Raw genomic sequence first — 19,406 nt, 5'->3', positions numbered from 1 at the left:
CAGCGATTCCTCAATAAGCCAGAATATTTGTTTCCGTGCTAGACAGAGGATGAGAGGATATAAGAATGTGAAAAAACAGAAAACAAAATGAGACTAAATGAAAGGCACGGGGAGCAAGTTTCTCAAGTGCGCAGTTTGAAAGGCATCCTGATGAAACAGCAAATGTTAAATCCGTACGGGGCACATGAGACAACCGCTTCTGGAGATTTTATTTCAACAGGTTATCAACGGAACATGCACGAAACGCGTGAGCAAAGAAGGAAACAGCAGTAAAAAAAATGAACAAAAAAGAAACCGTTTGCTATAAACTATGACTGAAAACCTCTGAGCAGTCTTTCACTCATTTCATTACACAACAAATTGTGGCGTTATTTTGAATACGCTAGTGTCAGCTACCTCGCGATAAGCCTAGGCGGCCTTCGTATTAGTACACCAGCTATGTATGTTTCGCCTGTAGTCACTAATCTTATGGGCCCGCGCCGCCACGTCCCCCAAGCGGAGGCTCCGACCGTTCGAGGTCGCTACTTCGCACGAGGCTTAGCTCATGCACGCGCGTAATGAGGCCTAATCTGCCGACGGACTCCTCCAAATGGCCGGTGAACGGCTCCCACAGGAGACGCCTTGATGTGCGGTTATCTCCGTGCAAGGTTCGAGAAGAAGGCCGGGAGCTTCTTTTGCGTTCGGATCCCCGAGGTGCTGTCTTGAAAGGAACGAACCGAACAGTTTCCAACCGGACGTTTAGCTCTTGTACGCGGTGAAGTGAAAGGCAATGCGAATTAGTGGTGGAAGTTGTCCAGCTTTGCGTCGCTGCGTCTGTCACGATGCCGTTTTGCAAGCAGTATGCTTGCTGTCTGCGAAAATACTTCTTAGATAGCGAAACACTTGGACCTGAGATGCATATTAAAGTGCTCTCTCCCTTTTGCAACGTGCTTAGTCGCTACTTTTTCTCGACCTCCGCGCACATACTTTGCCTTTGCAGCGAGCGTGACTGCAAATGCGTCGTTTCCTCTCCGGCGTATTAGTTTCCATCGCAAATGCCAGCGGGGATTGCGTTGTGTATCCTATAACCAGCGTGACTCCGTGCCCGTCTGCCTGAGAAGCTGCGCGCAGCGGGGGTTCGGGGGGTGTCCATCCGCGAGAACCGCGCGCACTGCCCAGTATGGGCGCGCACGAACCGCTGTAATGCGTAACATGAGAAAACTTTCAGGGTCGCGGCAATTATTGCTAATTAGGCTGTGCGGCGCGCATTGCGATGCGCCCGCTATGTAGAGAGCGGCCACATTAATGAAGCCCGCGGCGCCAATAGGCGCTTTTGTTTCACACGATTACGCGTGCTAGGCACGGGCGCGCGCGGCGATGTCGGTGGCGGCTTCGTTGCGCAACCCAGAGCGCTATAGGCCTGGAAGCCTGACAGAAAAAAAAATGGATATGCTGCAGTCTTTTTTTTCGCTATTATACAGGGCAAAGAGGAACGTTTGCATGACGTTGTGCCTATGAAAATAGTACCTCGTTTTTAGGATAACAGAAATGCAGTCACCAACGCGTCTCCAGTATGCTACCCGTAGTTCGCGCACATTAATCATACAATGTTTTTGCTTGTTTATTTGTTTGTTTGAATTTCGTGTGCTCTTCCCCACGCCTCGGCATCAGTGACTCCCCAGAAAACCGTGGGAAGCATTTGAAGTGCTCAGGGAGATGCAATTTTTGGAATGGTCCACGATTCGTGATATCCAACCTTGCCGTGAAGCCTCGCGAACAGAATCAGTCGGAAGGAGAGCCGGTAGGTTTAACCTAAACTTAATAGAAGCTCCTGATAGTTTTAAAAACCCTCTCCACTTTAGTTTTTACCGCATCTTTGGATTAAGGTGCTGACAACGGTGCGTATACCCTTGTTTACAGATGCCGTTTATACACGAAGCTATGATTGATTAACAAGACTCCTGCTTTGCTTTCCGCGACGAAAGGGCTGTTCAGCGCCGCGCAAGGCGACCCCCTCTCTTTTACTTTCTAACGATATTTTCCTTGCTTGTTTAATTTTTGGCTGCATGTTAATCGGCCCCGTTGACACGCATGCCCCGTCTGAGCGTAAGCAGCCTTGAGTTGACACCGTATCAAACTGCGCAGTTCGAAGAGAAAAATCGATCCGCGAGGGGAAAAAAGAAAGGAAAAAGAACGCTGAGTCGTTCGCAAGGCCTCGCGGACTCTGCGAGAGCGTGGCTTCGAGAGGAACCGATAGACTATTCCGGGCGCCCCTAAATATAAGAGGGCCCCCTCGCCTTGTACGCAGCTGCGAGGGCAGCTTTCGAGAGGACCAGGCGTCGTCTGGGAATTTCTAAGACTACGGGGAGACGCCCGTAGTGCACTTTATCTTTCCATCCGGGGAGCATACAGTGAAGATACTGACCTGGAATGAGCGCGTGCCAAACGCGCAGTGGGTTTGGTTTAGTGAATGCCTGCTTGTCAAATTTGTTTGGCTTCGCTGTGTTTTAATTTCTGCTTGAGAAGAAACAACTGTAGAAATCTCTGCTCCAAACGTTATTCAGGGCTCGAAGCTCCTATCTATAGTGAAGAAGCAGCGCTGTCCAGCATAGGGGTACCACGTTCAGCCTCGAGTCAAGATACCGAGTGTAAGAATTAAAAAATGCGTACAGATCTCCGAACACATGCATCAGAGGTGTTTTGCTTTGTCACCTACACATTTGAAAGGGGAACAAACTGAAAAGTATAGGTGAGTTTTGTATACCAAACTCAGTCGCAGAGTAAGTGCGGATGGAATCGTCTCAAGCGTTTTAATATCAGCGGAAATGTCAGTCTTTGAATGTCGAATTCGAGCGATATATTCGTGCTCCGAGAGAACAAAAAGAAGAAAAAAACGCGGTCCTTCCGTAGACCTGGGCTATCCGCTGAAAACCTGGATATGGGCTTGCACATATATTTCGTAAGCGCAGCATCAATAATAACGTAGACAAGTATGGACTGCCACGACTTCTGCAGTTAAGAAAAAAAAAAAAAAAAGGACGTGCTAATAACGTCTACGCGATACCATATCTAAATTGGCCACAGCTAATTGCTGGTTCGCCGCTAGTCAGCTGAAAGAAAAATACCCAGAAAGACAGACGAAAAAAAAATTAAAATAAAACAAGAACAGGCCAGACCATACAACGGAGGCTGACCGGTACATTCTTCACTAAGACCCGTGCCGGGAAAGGACTCCGCGGCACGTTTCGCGTGATTAGTTCCGTAATTACGCCGTCGGAGCTGAACGATTGACGAGAGATACCACAAAGCACGTCCTCGTTTCGCAAAACGGGTGAAAAATATACGTTATTAGCGCAGGCAGTGCGACAGACCTATACTTCCGCTTGATAATGTCGGTGTTTTGCCTAAAAGGTGGCGCTTAAATCTGTAATTAAAACTTAAAGGTTAATTAGGCGATATATTGATAGGAGTATCACGGAGCGCTTAATCTACGGCTGGTAAAAGAGTGAGCTTGCGGTTTGAAACGATTGTTACTATCGTTTGTCAAATGGGTGTCCACTGAGGAAGTGGGCCAACATGAACACAAGCATGCATACGTGCGTGTTTGCGTGCGTAAGTGTGTGTGCGTGTGTGCGTTCGGCATACCATCCTATACGCAAGGAATGTTTTCTGTAGGAAGCACTGTCCAAGACTGCTCGTAGGCAGAGGAGATTCACTGGAAGCCCGCTCTAAGAATTACGACAAATAGTGAAAAATAGAATCGCAACGCCCAGAAAATTTGCTCAATACTGCCAGCTCATTCCCCGCAAAAATGTCCGGCCATTTGAATATTTGTTTCTGCCATATACCCAGCCAAATAACCCTGCGACTAAGGCAAGACGACCTTGAGAATCAAGCCGCGCCCTTGGTATAGCCATTTGTGACGTTCCGTGAACGTTCTAGACTGACAGCGCACTTGGCCGCATTGCTGAGCAAATTCCACCGCCCACGGCCGTGGCAATTGAGTAAATCGTTGGATTTAACTTCCCAGGGCGACACATTGGCTATGAGGGCCGACGTATATGGTGTGTGCGTAGTGGATTTATTTAGACCGCCAGTGATTCTCTAACGCACGCTAGCATCGTACATCAATCGGGCCCCATTTGCATTTCGCGTCCATCGAAACGTGGCCGCCGTGGCCGAGAGATTGAAGCCGACTCCTCCGGCTCAGTAGTCGAACTCTGAGAAAACGTGTACAGAACCGAAATTCAGGGCCCGGAGCTGTGTCGGTGTCTCGATGCCTATACGCACACATATATATATATATATATATATATATATATATATATATATATATATATATATATATATATATATATATATATATATATATATATATATATATATATATATATATATATATATATATATATATATATATATATATATGTGTGTGTGTGTGTGTGTGTGTGTGTGTGTGTGTGTGTGTGTGTGTGTGTGTGTGTGTGTGTGTGTGTGTGTGTGTGTGTGAGAGAGAGAGAGACCTTTGGCTCCTGATCACAAGTTTGCTGGTACGAATCGCGGTCAACGCGGCCGCATTTCGATGAACTCGCAATGCAAAAACGTTTCTGTGCTTTTTCTTCGCTTGATAAGATAATGGGGCTGGTTGTAGGAATTATTGCGTTGACATTCAGTCCAGCTTTCGACGTAGGACAACGTTTTTCCCTACAGATCTGCTGAGCGTCAACCAGAAAACTAGCGTCGATGACACTCTTGCATAAAATTTGAAAAACAAAAAGAGAGAATTAATAGAAACGAATTTTGACGAGGAAAGGATGCACGCATAGAGATGATTCAATGACGCCATCCGCCGTAGTTTTCAATGAGCATAATACCTAGACCCGTGGGTTGTAAGGTGGCAAGCGGAGGGAATTTTTTCATTAGTAGGCATGAGTGGCGTCGGAGTACGCCTTGTTTTTAATTAAAAAAAAAAAGAAGGTACGGCATGTCCTGTCCGGACATATTCCAAAACTATGCGAAAGCCGTTCTAAAAAAACGTTTCCAATAATTTCGAATTCACGCTACCTGATTCGTTCGATGAATCGAATAGTACGATATTCAATTTGCTATTCAAGAATTTAGAATACTGGCTCACACCAAATGTATTCAACCTCGCCTCTTGGTACGAAGTTGCCCCGGCTTTAGTTCAGGCTCGTATGGACTGAGGTTGACGCTGGTGTGTTTCTATCCGCATGACAAATAAGTGCGGGGTGTAATATAGCGTCCGACGGGTATTATATGCTCGCAATGCCTTTGTGCACGCCATAAGCCTGATTTGCCTTTTGTTCAATACCCTAAGCTTCAATACCCTAAAGACATTCGTAAACACTTAGATTTCGACTTATTTAATACTCGTTTCACTAGCGACTCCTCTGTATTCGTCCTAGCAGCTGCCCTTGATAATCTATACAGTCAGTGTTTCGAGAACACTTGCCTTGTCGTGAGGCACTTTCGATCTGATCTTTGTGGCACCTGCGTTTTCTATGCACTTTCACTCTACTGTCTCTCGTTACCTTAATTTACTTTTGTGCCGAGCTTCGACAACCTGCTTCAGTTACCTTTGCACCGCGACGCAGTGTGAAAAAAAATAATGAAAAGAAAGAACGCGCTTCAGGTCATTCCAGGCAAAACCATTTCCGGCTAGCTCATCTTTGCCTTTACAGCAAAGCAAGGCGGACGTTATGAGTTTTAATGAAGTCGAAGGACCGTTGTTTACAAAATTTCCAAGCTCGATATCTGCACAGATTGACTTCTTTGCACGCATGTAGAACTGTCTAAAAATAGCGATTGCAATCGTTTCCTAGAAAATCAATTAATCAGGCTTTGACTCTGCGCGAGCGAACGCATGACGTGCGAAGACGCGGACATAGACATCCGGGTATTGGATCTATTTTATCAATTTAAAGAAATGCGACCGCAGAAATATAGAGACAATCTTCAATTATCAGAAGGTTCGTTACAGATGAGAGCGCGCCGTCGCTAACTGGAGGGAAGGAGAGGGTAGATTTTGCCTATAGCCAGAATTAGTCGTCTAAAGTAAGCACATATATTCCAGCAGCAACAGGCGAAGCCCTGCTCGAGTAACCGTCATGAGCTGTGCAAAGTGCTTAAGATATTCAACTGATTTGCTGTCAAGCAAGCTAAAGAAGGGCCAGCGGTATCTCAGCAGTCACGAAGTTGTAGAAGACGATGTAACTGAGAACAGGGATAAAAAAGAAAAAAAAAATGGCAGGAACATTGGTCGGCTTCTTCGCTAAGCAGGATTTTCGCTACACTGCGCGAGCTTTGCGTCGATACCTCACATTTGATATCCCGCTGGCTTGAACGATTATGATAGTTCCGTTTTGTTTCTTCTAAGAGATCGACAAACGTATCTGCAGGTTCGGAGCTCCGGTGTCTTCTCCGGCAAAAAAAAAAAAAAAGAAAAAAAAAAGAAAAAAAAAAAAGAGAAGTACTGAAGCAGTCAGTGACGGGTCCGATAAAGAAGCAAGATTTCAAAAATTAAAAAAATAAAAATAAAAAGCGGCATCCCTCGCGTTGCCATCCGGCACGCCGTTGCCGACCGCCGGGGAGATACAAGGCGACGGCCGCGGCGTCCGTAGGAAATGAGACAGCGCGGGCCCAGGCGGAAACGCGCCGTCGTCGGCACTGTGTGCAGTGCGTGCAGCGCGAACGGTTTCAGCTGACGTCTGCCGCGCTCGGGTAATGGTCTCTGCACGAGCGACAACAACTCGCCACGAGGAAACAATCTCTCACCGGCAGAAAGACGCGCCGCTTTTGCTACTGGAATGTGAATCACTCCTCTGAGCCGCGCGTGCGTTCCATGGTGAGGAAAGAATAAAAGGTATGAGTAGGATAAAGGAAAACAAGTTCCGATTGCGAGGGCGTCTCGCGTTACGATGCGAGGGAGGGAGGAAGGAGGCTGGATGGAAAACACGATGGAAATACTGGTTGCACTATGGCCGTTTAGTCACAGCGCGCCGGCGCGCCGTCACTGGCTCCAAGCGGACTCGATCCTAAGGCTTTGCGTCTTCGGATTCGGATTCACGTTGCCGTTTGATAAAGACAGGAAACTACGCGCGGCTGCTGGGGATATCCTTCGCAAAAAAGGACGGGAAGAACGCAGGCGCTCGAAATGAGAAAAACCGAAGCCAGGTTGTCCGTGATTTTACATTCGTTGCACTTTCGTTAAAGACAGAGACACAAGGATTCATTAACAGGAAGTTCTTTTCTTTCTTTGTTTTTGTAGACATGCGACTAATATCCTCTCGTTTAGCTGTGACAATGGTGGATACAGACGCCCGCACTTCATGATGCCACAAGAAAAATATACCTAATGAACATATTATAGAGATTTTTTTTTTTAATATTCATTTCATGCGCATGAGTTCATTCCATTTTAGTGAGATAGCAGTCGTTGATTAACAAACTTCCTGTACTTTTCTCTCTTGTCCTGTGTTTTTTCTGAACGCGGCAAGTATGTACTTAATCCAGCCTGACTGTCCGATGTTCTGCGTAGCTGAGATCTTCAAAAGACGCAGCTGGAAGAGGAAGATGAAATAGGCTACACGAATCCGTTTGCTTAGCGTTCGTGGTGCACGAATGCCGGCTAGGCACACATAAAACTAAAACGTGCACGTACGTGCACACAGTGATAAAATCAAAATGCCCCATGCCGAACTCGTGAAGCTTTCATGCTGTTGGTTGCGATGCGACATGAACGGCCCCAAGCTGGCGCGTAGCCAGACTTTTATCGCGTTAATAAATAAGTCTGTCGGCATGCGCCTTTATCTCGCGAGAGTAATATAGACAATGCCGGCTAAATGGGAAACAAGCAAAACTAAGACGGAGAAGTTTCCTGCTTTTGCGTTATGTCGCAGATAAATTTTGTTAGACAAAAATCATTCCTCGTTTTGCGTATTCTTTCTTCCAAATGAGTGTAAATAAGAATTCCGATCAAGCGACGGCCTGGATCTAGCGTCAGCGTGACGGTCTTCGGTATTTCTCTGCCGCAGTTTTCTAAGCGAGCATCCCCTCTTCTCTTCAGCCCAAATTTCCTTCCAGCTCGTGAAATCATCGCTTTAATCATTGCGGCCTTGATGGTGCTGTAGTACAGTGGCCTTGCAGTTCGTATTAGTGAGCCTATAGGTATAGTCAGCGACAATATCGAAATTGAGAGAAAGCGAAATTATAGGGTGATGCATGAGTGACGGCCATGCAGAGAGCTTGCATGAGGGAACTTTTGCACCCGAAGCAAACCGGAATGAAACTCAAACAACAGTGACGTTTGCTTCTGTACTCTGCCCGTAATCTACTGCCAGTAACGGCGAAAGAAGAAAAAATAAAACGCTAATGGTAGCACCGTGTGTAAAGCTATTCTAACGCTAGTTTCGTGACTTGAAACATAAAGATACCATGCATATATCCGCAGGCAGTCTATGCCCGATGTCTAGCTGGCTACGCGACGGCAGGCGAAACAAGAATCTCCTCGCCGGCACACGTTCTTTCCATTTTTAGAGGCGCCTATACCTTCGTCTCGCTACTAACGCGAACTTGAAAAGCGCTGCGCTTCTGAACGTCACCGATTCTAGAAAAGAGGCACACAGACATCGAGTTAACTCACATGCACCACACGTTTGTACAGATTGTTAACTAACACGGCTGAAATTGCTTTTAGTGCTGAAGGATATATCGATATCTGCTAATGAGCGCAACCTAATCGGTAGTGTTTCTGATTAACTACATCGCTTTAAGTAAATGGCGTGCTTAATTGCTGTTGGCCATATTCAATAGTCTCATTAAAATGCAGTTAAGGAAAGAAATGTTGTGACTCTGCAACGTATAGTTTAACGCGAGAGGGCAAATTTGAGCAATAATTAAACCTTAGGCTGAACGGGCTCCTCATGCTCTCACAATTATCAAACACCGCTACGAAAAATTGAAAGCCTGCCTTGGTTTCATGCCGACTGGTATATAGAACGAGAATAACAAGATCTTTGATTGCACGTGGGAGGATGCTTGAAACGACTGCTCCCTAAAGTATGGGAAATGAAATATCCTACGCCTCGATATTGTACAATAACATTCCTAACGATGGCGTGCAGAAATGCGATGAAGGTTACACTGCGCTCGTTTTGTCGGGCAGGTTGGAGAGTAATTTCTATCAGTCGTCGCGGTCAAGTTATATCTATTTAACCTATGAGCTCACGTACTATAACCGGCAGGTGTAAGGAAGGGTCAACTGCGACAATAGTGACAGCAAATAACGAGATTTCTTCCATCGAAAATGAAAATCAGCTTCCATTTAATTCAGAAGTGTCGCCAACATGAGCGTTCATTCTGATCTCACGACACGAAATGTTTTCGTGACAGAAAGAGATCTCAGCAATGGCCCCGGCGCTGTGCCGCAGTGCTTAGGTCACTCAACCGCTATATGCCCAAGGACGCAGGATTGATAAGGGCGAAATGCAAAGCGCCAGTGTGCTGTGAGATGTCATTCCACGTTAAAGAACACAAGGGGTCAAAATTTCCGGAGCCCTCCACTACGACGTCCCCCGTAGCCTGAGTCACTTTGGAATGTTAAACCCCATCCACCAAACCAACCAGATCTCAGCAATAAAATTCTCGGAACATGTCCAAATGGTTAGGTTGGACTGCAAACTGCCTACGATTTCACAACCTTCAACGTCATAAAAGTGAGATCAGCATTCGGAAGAAACTAGGCACGTGACGTTGCATAGCTTATTTGCGCGTTGTTTTTTGTGGTCGGGAATCCGGAATTGACAATTTCCCAACGCCTGTTTTAGATTGGCCCTTGTAAATTATGTTCTCAGAGTGGCGGAATGCAGAGTACACAGACTTTCTCGCGGAATAAACTATAGGCTAGCGTCGTTAAACATGAATGAACCTCGCTGTGGCTGTAACGTCTGCTTACGAATTCAGTAAATACGCTTTCACATGACATTTCCTGGAAATGGACCACCTGATAACCAGAACGAATTCAGCGGAAATGAAGAAAAAATAACGGAAAGCCTCTCCGCTGCCCAATATGCACTCCAAACCCATTTTTTAAAATAAACCATTTATGGCCTCTTGGGTGGTCGCGCGCTTCTATATTCCAGCCTCTGGATTTTGTGGTCGAGAGGCTTTGGCGGCTGGGGACTTCGTTATTATTTTTTTTCCGCAGGTGACATGCGGGCTAATATCGCAGTCGCCCCCCCCCCCCCCCCCCCCAAAAAAAAAAAAAAAAAAACAATTAGCCTCGTTCTTAACCTTAAGCATTAAGTCTGGTCGTCGCGGACTGTATAGACCACCTCCCAAGGGCCCGTCCATGGCACACCGCCGAATCAAGTGACCTTCTTATGAGGGCGTGAAGAGCTAGACACGGTCCGAGTTTCACGCAATAATTTGGAAGTCATCATGTTCCCCCAAGGACGGATCTCAACGACGCGAGAAAGTGCCCCGGCTGCTCGCAATGCTCATCCAGGGCGCTGACCTCACTTTCACTGCAAAACTAGACGCCAGAGGCAGGCCGGACGCTTTCTGGCTGGACGAGATCAAACTGAAAGACAGATGTTCGTGGATCCTTGCAGTCCTTACTGCGAGTCCAAGTTTCGATACGAGTGAAGTGTACACGGTTGTCTGGCTTTCAAAGTTTCTGATCCTTTAATCATTTACTCATTTTGTTTGTTTGTCTACCGATCACCACGCTCAAGTTGATAGCTTTGGTGGCAGTAACCGACACAGGGTAAAATACTGAAGTTTCTAGTGGCCGGACTTGACATTAGCCACAAATACTGGATAGCAATGAAAGGAATGCCCCGAGGTCAACGAGGTATGGTCAGAGGCTCTCCTCCTAAACTGCGCGCGGAGGAACCCCCTTAACAAGATGTGTTTACGTCTCGGCTTCAGTTTGTGATAATGTACTAAAAGGAAAAAGAAAAAAAAAAAAAAAAAACGGACATAAATGCCGCCGACCTTCAATCCTAATGGAGCAGATGACTCCTACGGAAGCAACGGCCTCGTTAGGCCTAGAGACAATAACGGCATGAGGATTTCCAGGTAGCCACGACAGTAAACTAACCAGTAGACCGGAAAGAACAAACAGCTGGGCAAAGAAACCATCGCCGACCACGCCTACGTGCACGTGCACGCGCGCCGCTCATCGCCGGCTGCTAGACAGAGCGCTTCGAGCGTGGTTCCAGTATCGCGATTTTAAATTAACACATTACAGCGCCAGAGCATGCGGGTGCAGAGCGAGGCCACTCGATGCGGGTAAGAGCCGGCGCGCTCGTTTTGAGCCGCCGCACGAGCTGTCGAACGCGCGCCGAAAAGGCCGCGACCTCCCGCTGCTCGCCTGTGAATGACGCCCTGGCGCATCCAAGGCCGCCATGCAAATTAAGGTGCTGATAGGATGACGCTTGACGACGCACTCGCGTCTACGTCGCTCAGTCTCTGGCTGGAGACGCCATCGCGCGACTCTCTCCCCTCTCGTTATTCTCCTCCTCTCTACTTTTTCACTCTCTCCCATTCATTGTAGTGAATCAATACATATGTATCGTGCCCACAAAGCGCGCAGCGAAGGTAGCGAGGATAAGGTTAACGGAGCTAAAGCCATGTTACACCTTCCGTGTTATATCCTTGTGCGCGGGCCTTATTATCGGCTCTAGACGGTGATGTGGTACTCGCGTGCGTAGAGAACTTAATAAATTGGTGACGTTTGTAGGTGTTGCTACACTGCCAGACTTGAGTGGCGTGTTTCGCATAGCACTGCCCCTCCCCCGCGCACCTGCTGTTGGTGCTCCTCTCGCTGGTTCTCTTTTTTTCTTTTTAAAAGCTTACCCGAGGAACGCCCGACTGGCTGAGCCTTCATCGGCGTAATCGACGCCGATGCCTTGGAGGAATTGTCTAGGGCTCTATATTTCTTTTTATCCCGCTTTCACAGTATGGGAAACGCGATGTCAACGGAGTGAAAATCGGAAGAACGGAAAGGCGGAGAGGTTAACTGTAGGCGACGCCCAATGTGCTGCACTACACTTTGGAAGGGAAACAAAGCAGCAAAGGTCGGCACCTAAGCGCAGGCATATACGCTTTTAAACGCAAGAGGAGAACGGCGGGAGTTCCAATCTCATTTTAGAAAATGGGAACGGTGAGGAACCGCTCGCATGGAAAGTTGCGTAAGAACTAAAAGGAGCCAGGGGAATCAAGAATGGAGTGCTTTTCGACTGAAGGAGCTGTCGCAATTAGGTCCAGTCAAACTGTCTTCATTAGGTGAGGCCGAACTGTCCAGAAGGGGGCGCGCCTTCAGTGAGAGGAAGTCATAAGGGTCAGCGCACCTTTGACCTCGATCGTTCTTCTAACGCTGGCTTTGTGCTGTTGCTTTTAGGGGAGCAAAGAGCCGGAACAGCGTTATTGAATAAATAGTTCTCATGCCCAGAAGTATTCAATGGTTCGTTTAGTTGTGATGCGAGGGACTGCACAGACAAATTGCATACTGCGCTGATTCTGGATAGGTGCACCATCTGCAAAACGTATGCAGGTGTGGACGCTCGTAGGCCGAGCAGACTCTCTGGCTCATGTGGCCAGTATCGGGTTCTCGTCACATCGAGCTTGTGGTCAGTAAGCGGAAGGGTGGCCTTCATTTTCCGATGCATACAGAACGCTGAAAGCACCGAACCAGCTTTTTCTTTTTTTTTTTTTAAGCAAAGTCTACAGATTTTTTAGATGTCCTCGAACAGGTGGGCCATTAATGCATATACGTCCCTAGAAAAACTTGTAAATTTACAAAGCTTAGCCGCAGAAAGCATGCAACATGCTTCTTTACGCCTGTGCGCTTAAGGGGTACCTATCAATGTCGGAAACGTGAGTAAATCTGTTATTTCTCCACGTACTGTACTTGGATATGTGAAGAGCGCTAATCAATATGAGAACTTCTGTATGGGTAATGGTTCGGTGAAGTCATGCGGCTGAGGAGAGAAACGCTATAGAGCCATACTTGCTGCACTTTCCAGTCTCACGATCACGCCCTGCCGTGTACCTTTGGCAATGAAAATGCGATGTGATTACAACGGAGAATGCGCGTTGTACGGCAACAAATTGTATGACTCATTGAACCAGTGGCTAAATCGCCTGCCTCCTAAATATTTACAATATATGCAGAGAACCCAGCTTCAATGCTCGCCTCTCTCTTCCCGGCTTCTTTTGTATACTCTTTAGCCATGCTTGTGCTCTCAGCCAGCGCACTTGTACGAACAAGCTCCGTGGCACGGCTTCCGGGTACAGCCGCGCTTAACAAATACTTTCCGCGGTTCAATGCCGGTGCACCTGGCTGTTATGGCAGGTTATGCAGGGTGGTCGCGGTGGATGGTTAAATGCGAGATTGTGTACCGTTTATCTTATCAATATGACTTCAATCGAAAAAAAAATCACATGTGTTGCGAAACCAAATATCTTTGTGCTGGATACTGATGTCGCTGCCTTTAATACTGTGTCTCATGACTGAGCTTGTAAACGGCGTCTTTCAGCATGGTATCGCCTCGGTATGCCAAACTGCCGTTCTGCTCTGCAGCGCAGCTGAACAGTCGCCCGGAGTCTTTCAGACTTACAGGGAAAGGTTGGCGAAAACAACAAACAAACAAACGAGCAAAATGCTTGCGCGAGACAGATGTTCCGCTAAAGTGCTATAGGCGCACAGGATAATGCAGGCTTTTCGGGCAGGGTTGTGGGTTGCGGCTGTACATAATCTGGCGTTAAAGGCCGCGGGTCCGCTACTTCAGGCTGTCTGGAGTGCGGCTGAGTTTCTTCCTTGCGCGGGTCCCAGGCGTGGAGCGATCGCGAGGGAGCCTTTGCGCAACGTCTGCTCACGGCCATTGGTGTGCGCGCGTGCCTCGTATGCACAAGGCTGACGGACCACCGGCAAAGCTTGGGAGAGTACGCCGACACCAATTAGCTCGGTCATCTGGGTCGTTCATGTCGTGCAAATCACTTCATTAGTCGAACGGGCTGCGAGCACTCCGCCTCTCCTTTTCATCCTTTCTAGCTGTCTTCTTTCGCTTCTTGCTACAAGCCACTCGGGGTGAGAAGGAAAACTACAGGAGCTCGCGAGCAGCCTGGGATCAGGATTCTCCTTTAAGGAAGTGTTGCTTTCTGAAGGCCTCACATTTGCCACCTCCAAACAACGGTGCAGGAAAGGTCCGCTTAAATGTAGCCTATATCGTTGTTTTTAGAACAAGATCTGGTGACTAATGTACGATTTATTTGCATGCACTATTTTATTCAAGTGATGCATTGTATACTACGTCGTACTGTGGTTATTGTATTATTGTTGTTGTTTCTTTTTTCATCTACGAAAACGCTGCAAATCGAAATAAAAGCTTCTCTGAGCAGCTTGAAGGCCTTCAACCCAGGTAGATTTCAACTCTTTTGTTTGTTACAAATTTGGATTACCTTTACGGAAGCTGTTTTGCAGTGATTGCTGACAGTGACAGCGCACCACTATGTGGCGCTTCAAATTGTGCGAGTTGAGATAAAGAGAGGAAGGGGGGGGGGGTGAAGTCTTTGGCGAGACAATATTGGTGTGTATGCACAGTTTTCCGTTCTGATCAAATCGTCTCGAAGTGAGACGAGAACAGAGATATACACGCTGGGCAAATAATATCAGTTCTTTGGGAGGCCCTTAGACGGACATTTCCGCTTCAAGTAGCTCAAGCTGTGGTCAACAGGTTGTCATGAATAATTCTTCTGACCACGGCCGACGCGAACTGTACCAGTATCGAGCAGTACCACCTTACTCCGCCTTTAAGCCGATACGGGACACGTTAAAGTGCCCCTTCCTGAGATAGAAGTTAATACGTTGCTTCGTCCGCGTTCCGTTCCCACACTCTGGCGACCCGCTAGCAGACGGTCCAGCGTTACATTCAGGGCTTGGTATTGAGCCCGTATGCATTGCAGCATCCTGCCAGGCCCTAACTTAATCCTCTTCTTTTTATATTTGCGGCACGATTATTTGCGATAAACACTGAGCCAGCCCGATGATTAATATTTTGAAGCTAGCTGTGAACAAAAGCGAGCGTCGCAGCAGAAGGCGCACACGAAGAGAAGGCAAACAGGCGTTACGCAAAGAAACGAACAAAATCCGCTCGCACATTGTGGGCTGATGATGAAAAGTTTTCCCTATCTACGTGACAAAGTAAGGGAGCTAGCCTGGGCGGTGCAGTAAAAGGGCAATCAAAGCCTTGTCGAAGGAGGAAGAAGAAAGCGCCGCAAGGCCACAGCACCTGTAGCGCACAGCGCGCGCTTCGCCGCTGTAAGCCACACGCAGCGAAACTGCAAGTAGGGCGCCATATGCATATACTGCGGCCCCGCGCGGTCCATTGGAACTTTCTTTATTCAACCTGACCCGTTGTTCGTAGGAGGCGAGTGGGAGGGAGCACTCGCAGTGGCCGATGCCGTCATATATCTTCCAATTAACACGTCCGTGGTGAAGCCTGCGACGGCTCGGCCGACACCACCGCCGCGCTATCAGTTTGAATCAGGTTCAGTGCGCCGCCCGCAGCAGCCTGCATTAGAGCTGGCGGCGGCCAACCGGTCCAGTTGGGCGAAAAATGCGTCGCACGAAGGGCAAGGTGTCCCTTTATCCACCTGCTTATGGCCGAGAAAACGGCATCTGGTTCCATCCGCATTGCACTGCCATCGTAGTCTGGAGCAATAAAAAAAAAGTACAAGTTATCAACATTAACCAACAATGCGAATTGAATGCATATGACTCTACAATATGCGCGTCGAATCCTCGTATTTTAAAGGGGCATCACGTTCAAGTATGCAACAAAACACCGCATATTGGTAACCACAAATAATGCTGACCCATCTAAAGTAGCAAAAGCCACTTAAATAGGTTACGCATCGCGAACCATCAAAGATTGATGACCACCAAGCAGTGAAAGTTTGAAATTCGCATATTCTGAGTATACGAATGCTGCACTGGACGCGACATAAATCTTTACTGCGCCTGGTGGGAACGATGCACTTGGCATATTGTTACGAGTGGTTAGATTTCTTGCCCATGCTTTACTAAAGTCCACGAGGGATAAGAAGTAGTCAGTCTGGGTGCTTTGAACTTTAGGATTTTTGTTCCCGCTGGCCATAAAAACGCTCTGAATACTAGTGTGAATATCTGATAAACGAACTTCCGACTGAAACGAGCATGTGGTTCACTTAAAATTGCCGAAACCCCGATGCTTTTTTATCACTACGTTGTGCGGCACCTTCTGTGCTACCTCGGTGTCTTGACTTGGTTGTGCAGTGTCGCAAACTGCGCCTGGCTTTTGGTTTCGCATATACAAGGACACTGTTCGCGAGTTTTCTCAACGTGTCCGCTGTCAAGGGGGCAGAAAATTTTAGTAGTCCTGTTTCCAAACATTAAGCCAAGCTTAGACCTGCCGCATGGATGCATGGGTATAGCGTTTAATAATAGCCTCGCCGCTGCATGGAATTTTGTGTTGCGCAGTTGATTTTTTTCTTTACTAGGCGTTGAGGTCCTAAAGCACGTATGTAACTGCACATGCGTCTTTTAATGCTGCGCTGCTTTCAAGTTGGCTGCAAACGTCATGGATTGGGCAATGAAATGTAAATTGCGTAATATCAACCTCGCATGCACTAAATATGCTTAAACCTGCGTAAAACCGCGCATAACGTTGGTTTTGGAAACAACGGACTGCAGTTAATATTCCTGAGCAATATTGAAGTTCTATTGTTAGCTAGCACAACTATGCGCCCCCTGCTCACGTGTCATGGATAATTTCGGTTCAGATAGCTTACGCTATCAAGCATGCACCCAACCGTCGCCGCAGACATTTCGTGACAACATATGGTGACAGCCGATTGTGATGCATGCTGTATGCAGTGCATGAATTTGGTGCAGCTCATTGTTTCGGCAGTATAGATTCACGCTCTATACGTGGCGTCTCTTTCACCAGCAAAATAGCTAGAAGTTGGCGTCAGAAGAGCCCAGCAGAGGAGTCACCATCACTTTCTGTCAAATAAATGCTTTGCGGCATCGTTATCGCTTGTCCTCTATCTCCCGGGTCTTCTGCCATTCGATGGCTATACGCACAACAAAAACACAGAAAATGGCTTAGATTTCTTGGAGAAAAATGAAATATTGCAAGTGTAGACATGCTGATGTAGCCCGTTATGTGGGAAGTTCAGTAGGTCAGTATAGTCTACTACAGAGCCTGTCAACTGCAGGGCAAGCGCGATACCTTTCCGGGGTAACGACTGCGTGATGTCACACTCGGTTTGCAACCTTGGACTTGCAAAGCAGCGAATTACACGCGTGAGCGGATCTGTACGGCGTGCGACCACCCGTGAGCAAGCGCTCCGGCTTCTGCTGCTCCAGCGAAAGAGGAACACGGCGGCGCAATGCTAATGAGTGTCATGCGTCGCATTAAAAACCTCACTTCCGAGGATGGTGTGAGTCACGCGCTGCCACATCAGGAAATGAGGTGCATTATCTGCGCCGAGACGCAGATTCACTTTCCTTTCGCAGGGGTTCCTACCCTTCCTGCGCATCTCCATCAATCGGCTCCATCGTTCTCCGCGGTTGTCAGAACGGTTTGAGCTTATGCCTGCGCAGCTAAGCACGTGAGTGATGGTCAGGAGTCAGTTCACTTACATACAGACAGGTGAACTTAAATGCGTTGTTAAGAAATGCGGTGAAGGGTTGAGCAGAATTTTTAACGTAGACACGAGGGTATAGCACTCACTGAGCGGAGTGTATGCTGTAGGAGAACACATCAGCCGAAGCGCTCGCCCACCGGCAGTGTATACGAATTCTCGAATCGCAGCGCATCAGCAACTACCTCAGAGCTCAGCACATCTGGGTCCAAACAAGTGCGAGGCCTGGAATTGCGCAACGTACGTACGGCCGCAGAAGGATCGGTGGCGCGTGCCCGCAGGCAGTAGCCGCGCGCTTTCCGGCCGGGGGCCCGCGGCGGGTGCGGCGCGTGGCCTCCTGTCCCCCCTCCCCTTATCCCCCCTGTCGCTAGAATGTAAACCACCACCGGCTGTCGGGGAAGGATGGGGGTTGTTAGCAGGGGCCGATCAGAGAAGCCCACACAGATGCTATACGCTGAAGAAGAGCGCGATGTAAGTCCATACATAGAGGCAGGGACAAGAAACCGCAAAGGTGGGAGAGAGGAGGAGGCGGCGAGCGAAGAACTCGAATCACGTCGATCCCCGCAGGAAGAAAGACTGAACTCGCGTTTCTGGCCACCTTATCTCTCAGCTCGCTGTTTCGCTTTTATGTTCCTTCCTTCCTTCTACAGTCGGCTCGGCGACACCATTCGAGGCGTTCACCAGGGCGGAAAGGCGTTGGGGCAACAACTGCACGGCGCCGGAAAACCACTCCAGAGAAATCTTCCCTTTGTTTTTGTTTACTTCGTCCCGGGGCGTCCACCGAAGGACCCCCTCGTTCCCAGAAATTCTCTACCGGCCTGGTTCATTTCACGGCGTCAAAGATGACGCAGTCCTCGGACGCGCTTTTCCTTGCGGCGGCTTAGCGGCGTAACGGTGTTGAAACCAACGCGTAGGGGCGCGATCAGAGAAACTTTCCAGAAGCGCTTGAGGACATTGGAAGTCAAGAGACACCGTCCATACGTCGCATTCTCCCTAGAGTGAGTACAAAAACGTTTTGGACGATGATGATGACAAATTTTATTGGCACAATGACAGCTGTTGGCTAAGAGCGGCATGACACAAGGCATTTCTCTTTGCGCAAGATGGAGTCAAAACGCCCGTTTTCCAACCATTTCACCCCAAGAGTAGCCGAGAACCATGCCTAGCTCCTACAAACTGTATCGCCAGGGTCACTGGGGGCCGAACCGCGCATTTTCTGCTTGGAAAAAAAGAAAATAAAAAAGTTTTCAGTAATCCATAGCTGCAACTATCTGCCAATATTTCAACATGAAACGGTACAGAAATGCCACAGTATTATATGGAAATAATAGTGCGATTAAAAGCGATAAAAACATGCGTGCTCACCTGCTATTATAAGCTTTGTGTGCTCCCCTGGCGATACACCCGAAAACGCCGAAGACAAGGCTCGACCAATATACTGGCCAAGAGGGATAAATTGGGGTTCCTAACCTTTGGAGAACAGCTCAACAACGAGTTTGTGAAGCATTCAGTGACGTTTTGTAGCCTTTGTTGATGCGCAAGATGAGGCTATTCAGTTATTCTGACGATGGCTGCAACGATCGATGGCTCTGAAGGCCGTTCAGGTTGGTTCAGGTGCTGTTCCGTTTCTCGAGAGCGTCAAGCCCGGGCGATATGCCATGATTAGGCGTGCGCGAAGTCCTCACTTCTTCATTTCGCATTCGTAGGCCTTAAAC

General features: G+C 47.9%; 1 protein-coding gene and 1 long non-coding RNA gene across 3 annotated transcripts in view; one reads left to right on the top strand and one right to left on the bottom strand.

Moving 5' to 3' along the window:
- Zasp52 (Z band alternatively spliced PDZ-motif protein 52) overlaps positions 1–19,406 on the top strand; it is a 94,375-nt gene that overhangs the window by 9,498 nt on the left and 65,471 nt on the right. The gene's annotated exons all lie outside the window — the stretch shown is intronic.
- Positions 15,118–19,406, bottom strand: part of LOC146203882 (uncharacterized) — a 29,688-nt gene continuing 25,399 nt past the window's right edge. Inside the window, exon 3 of the long non-coding RNA XR_014703924.1 lies at positions 15,118–15,715. This is a non-coding gene — a long non-coding RNA (uncharacterized LOC146203882). The remainder of the gene's footprint in view (positions 15,716–19,406) is intronic.

This window comes from Amblyomma maculatum, chromosome 1 (genome assembly GCF_055883805.1).
Source record: "Amblyomma maculatum isolate TAMU_Amacu chromosome 1, ASM5588380v1, whole genome shotgun sequence".
NCBI lineage: Eukaryota > Metazoa > Arthropoda > Arachnida > Ixodida > Ixodidae > Amblyomma > Amblyomma maculatum.
The sequence above is the reverse complement of the archived record's forward strand: the minus strand, read 5'-3'. Positions and strand labels throughout refer to the sequence as shown.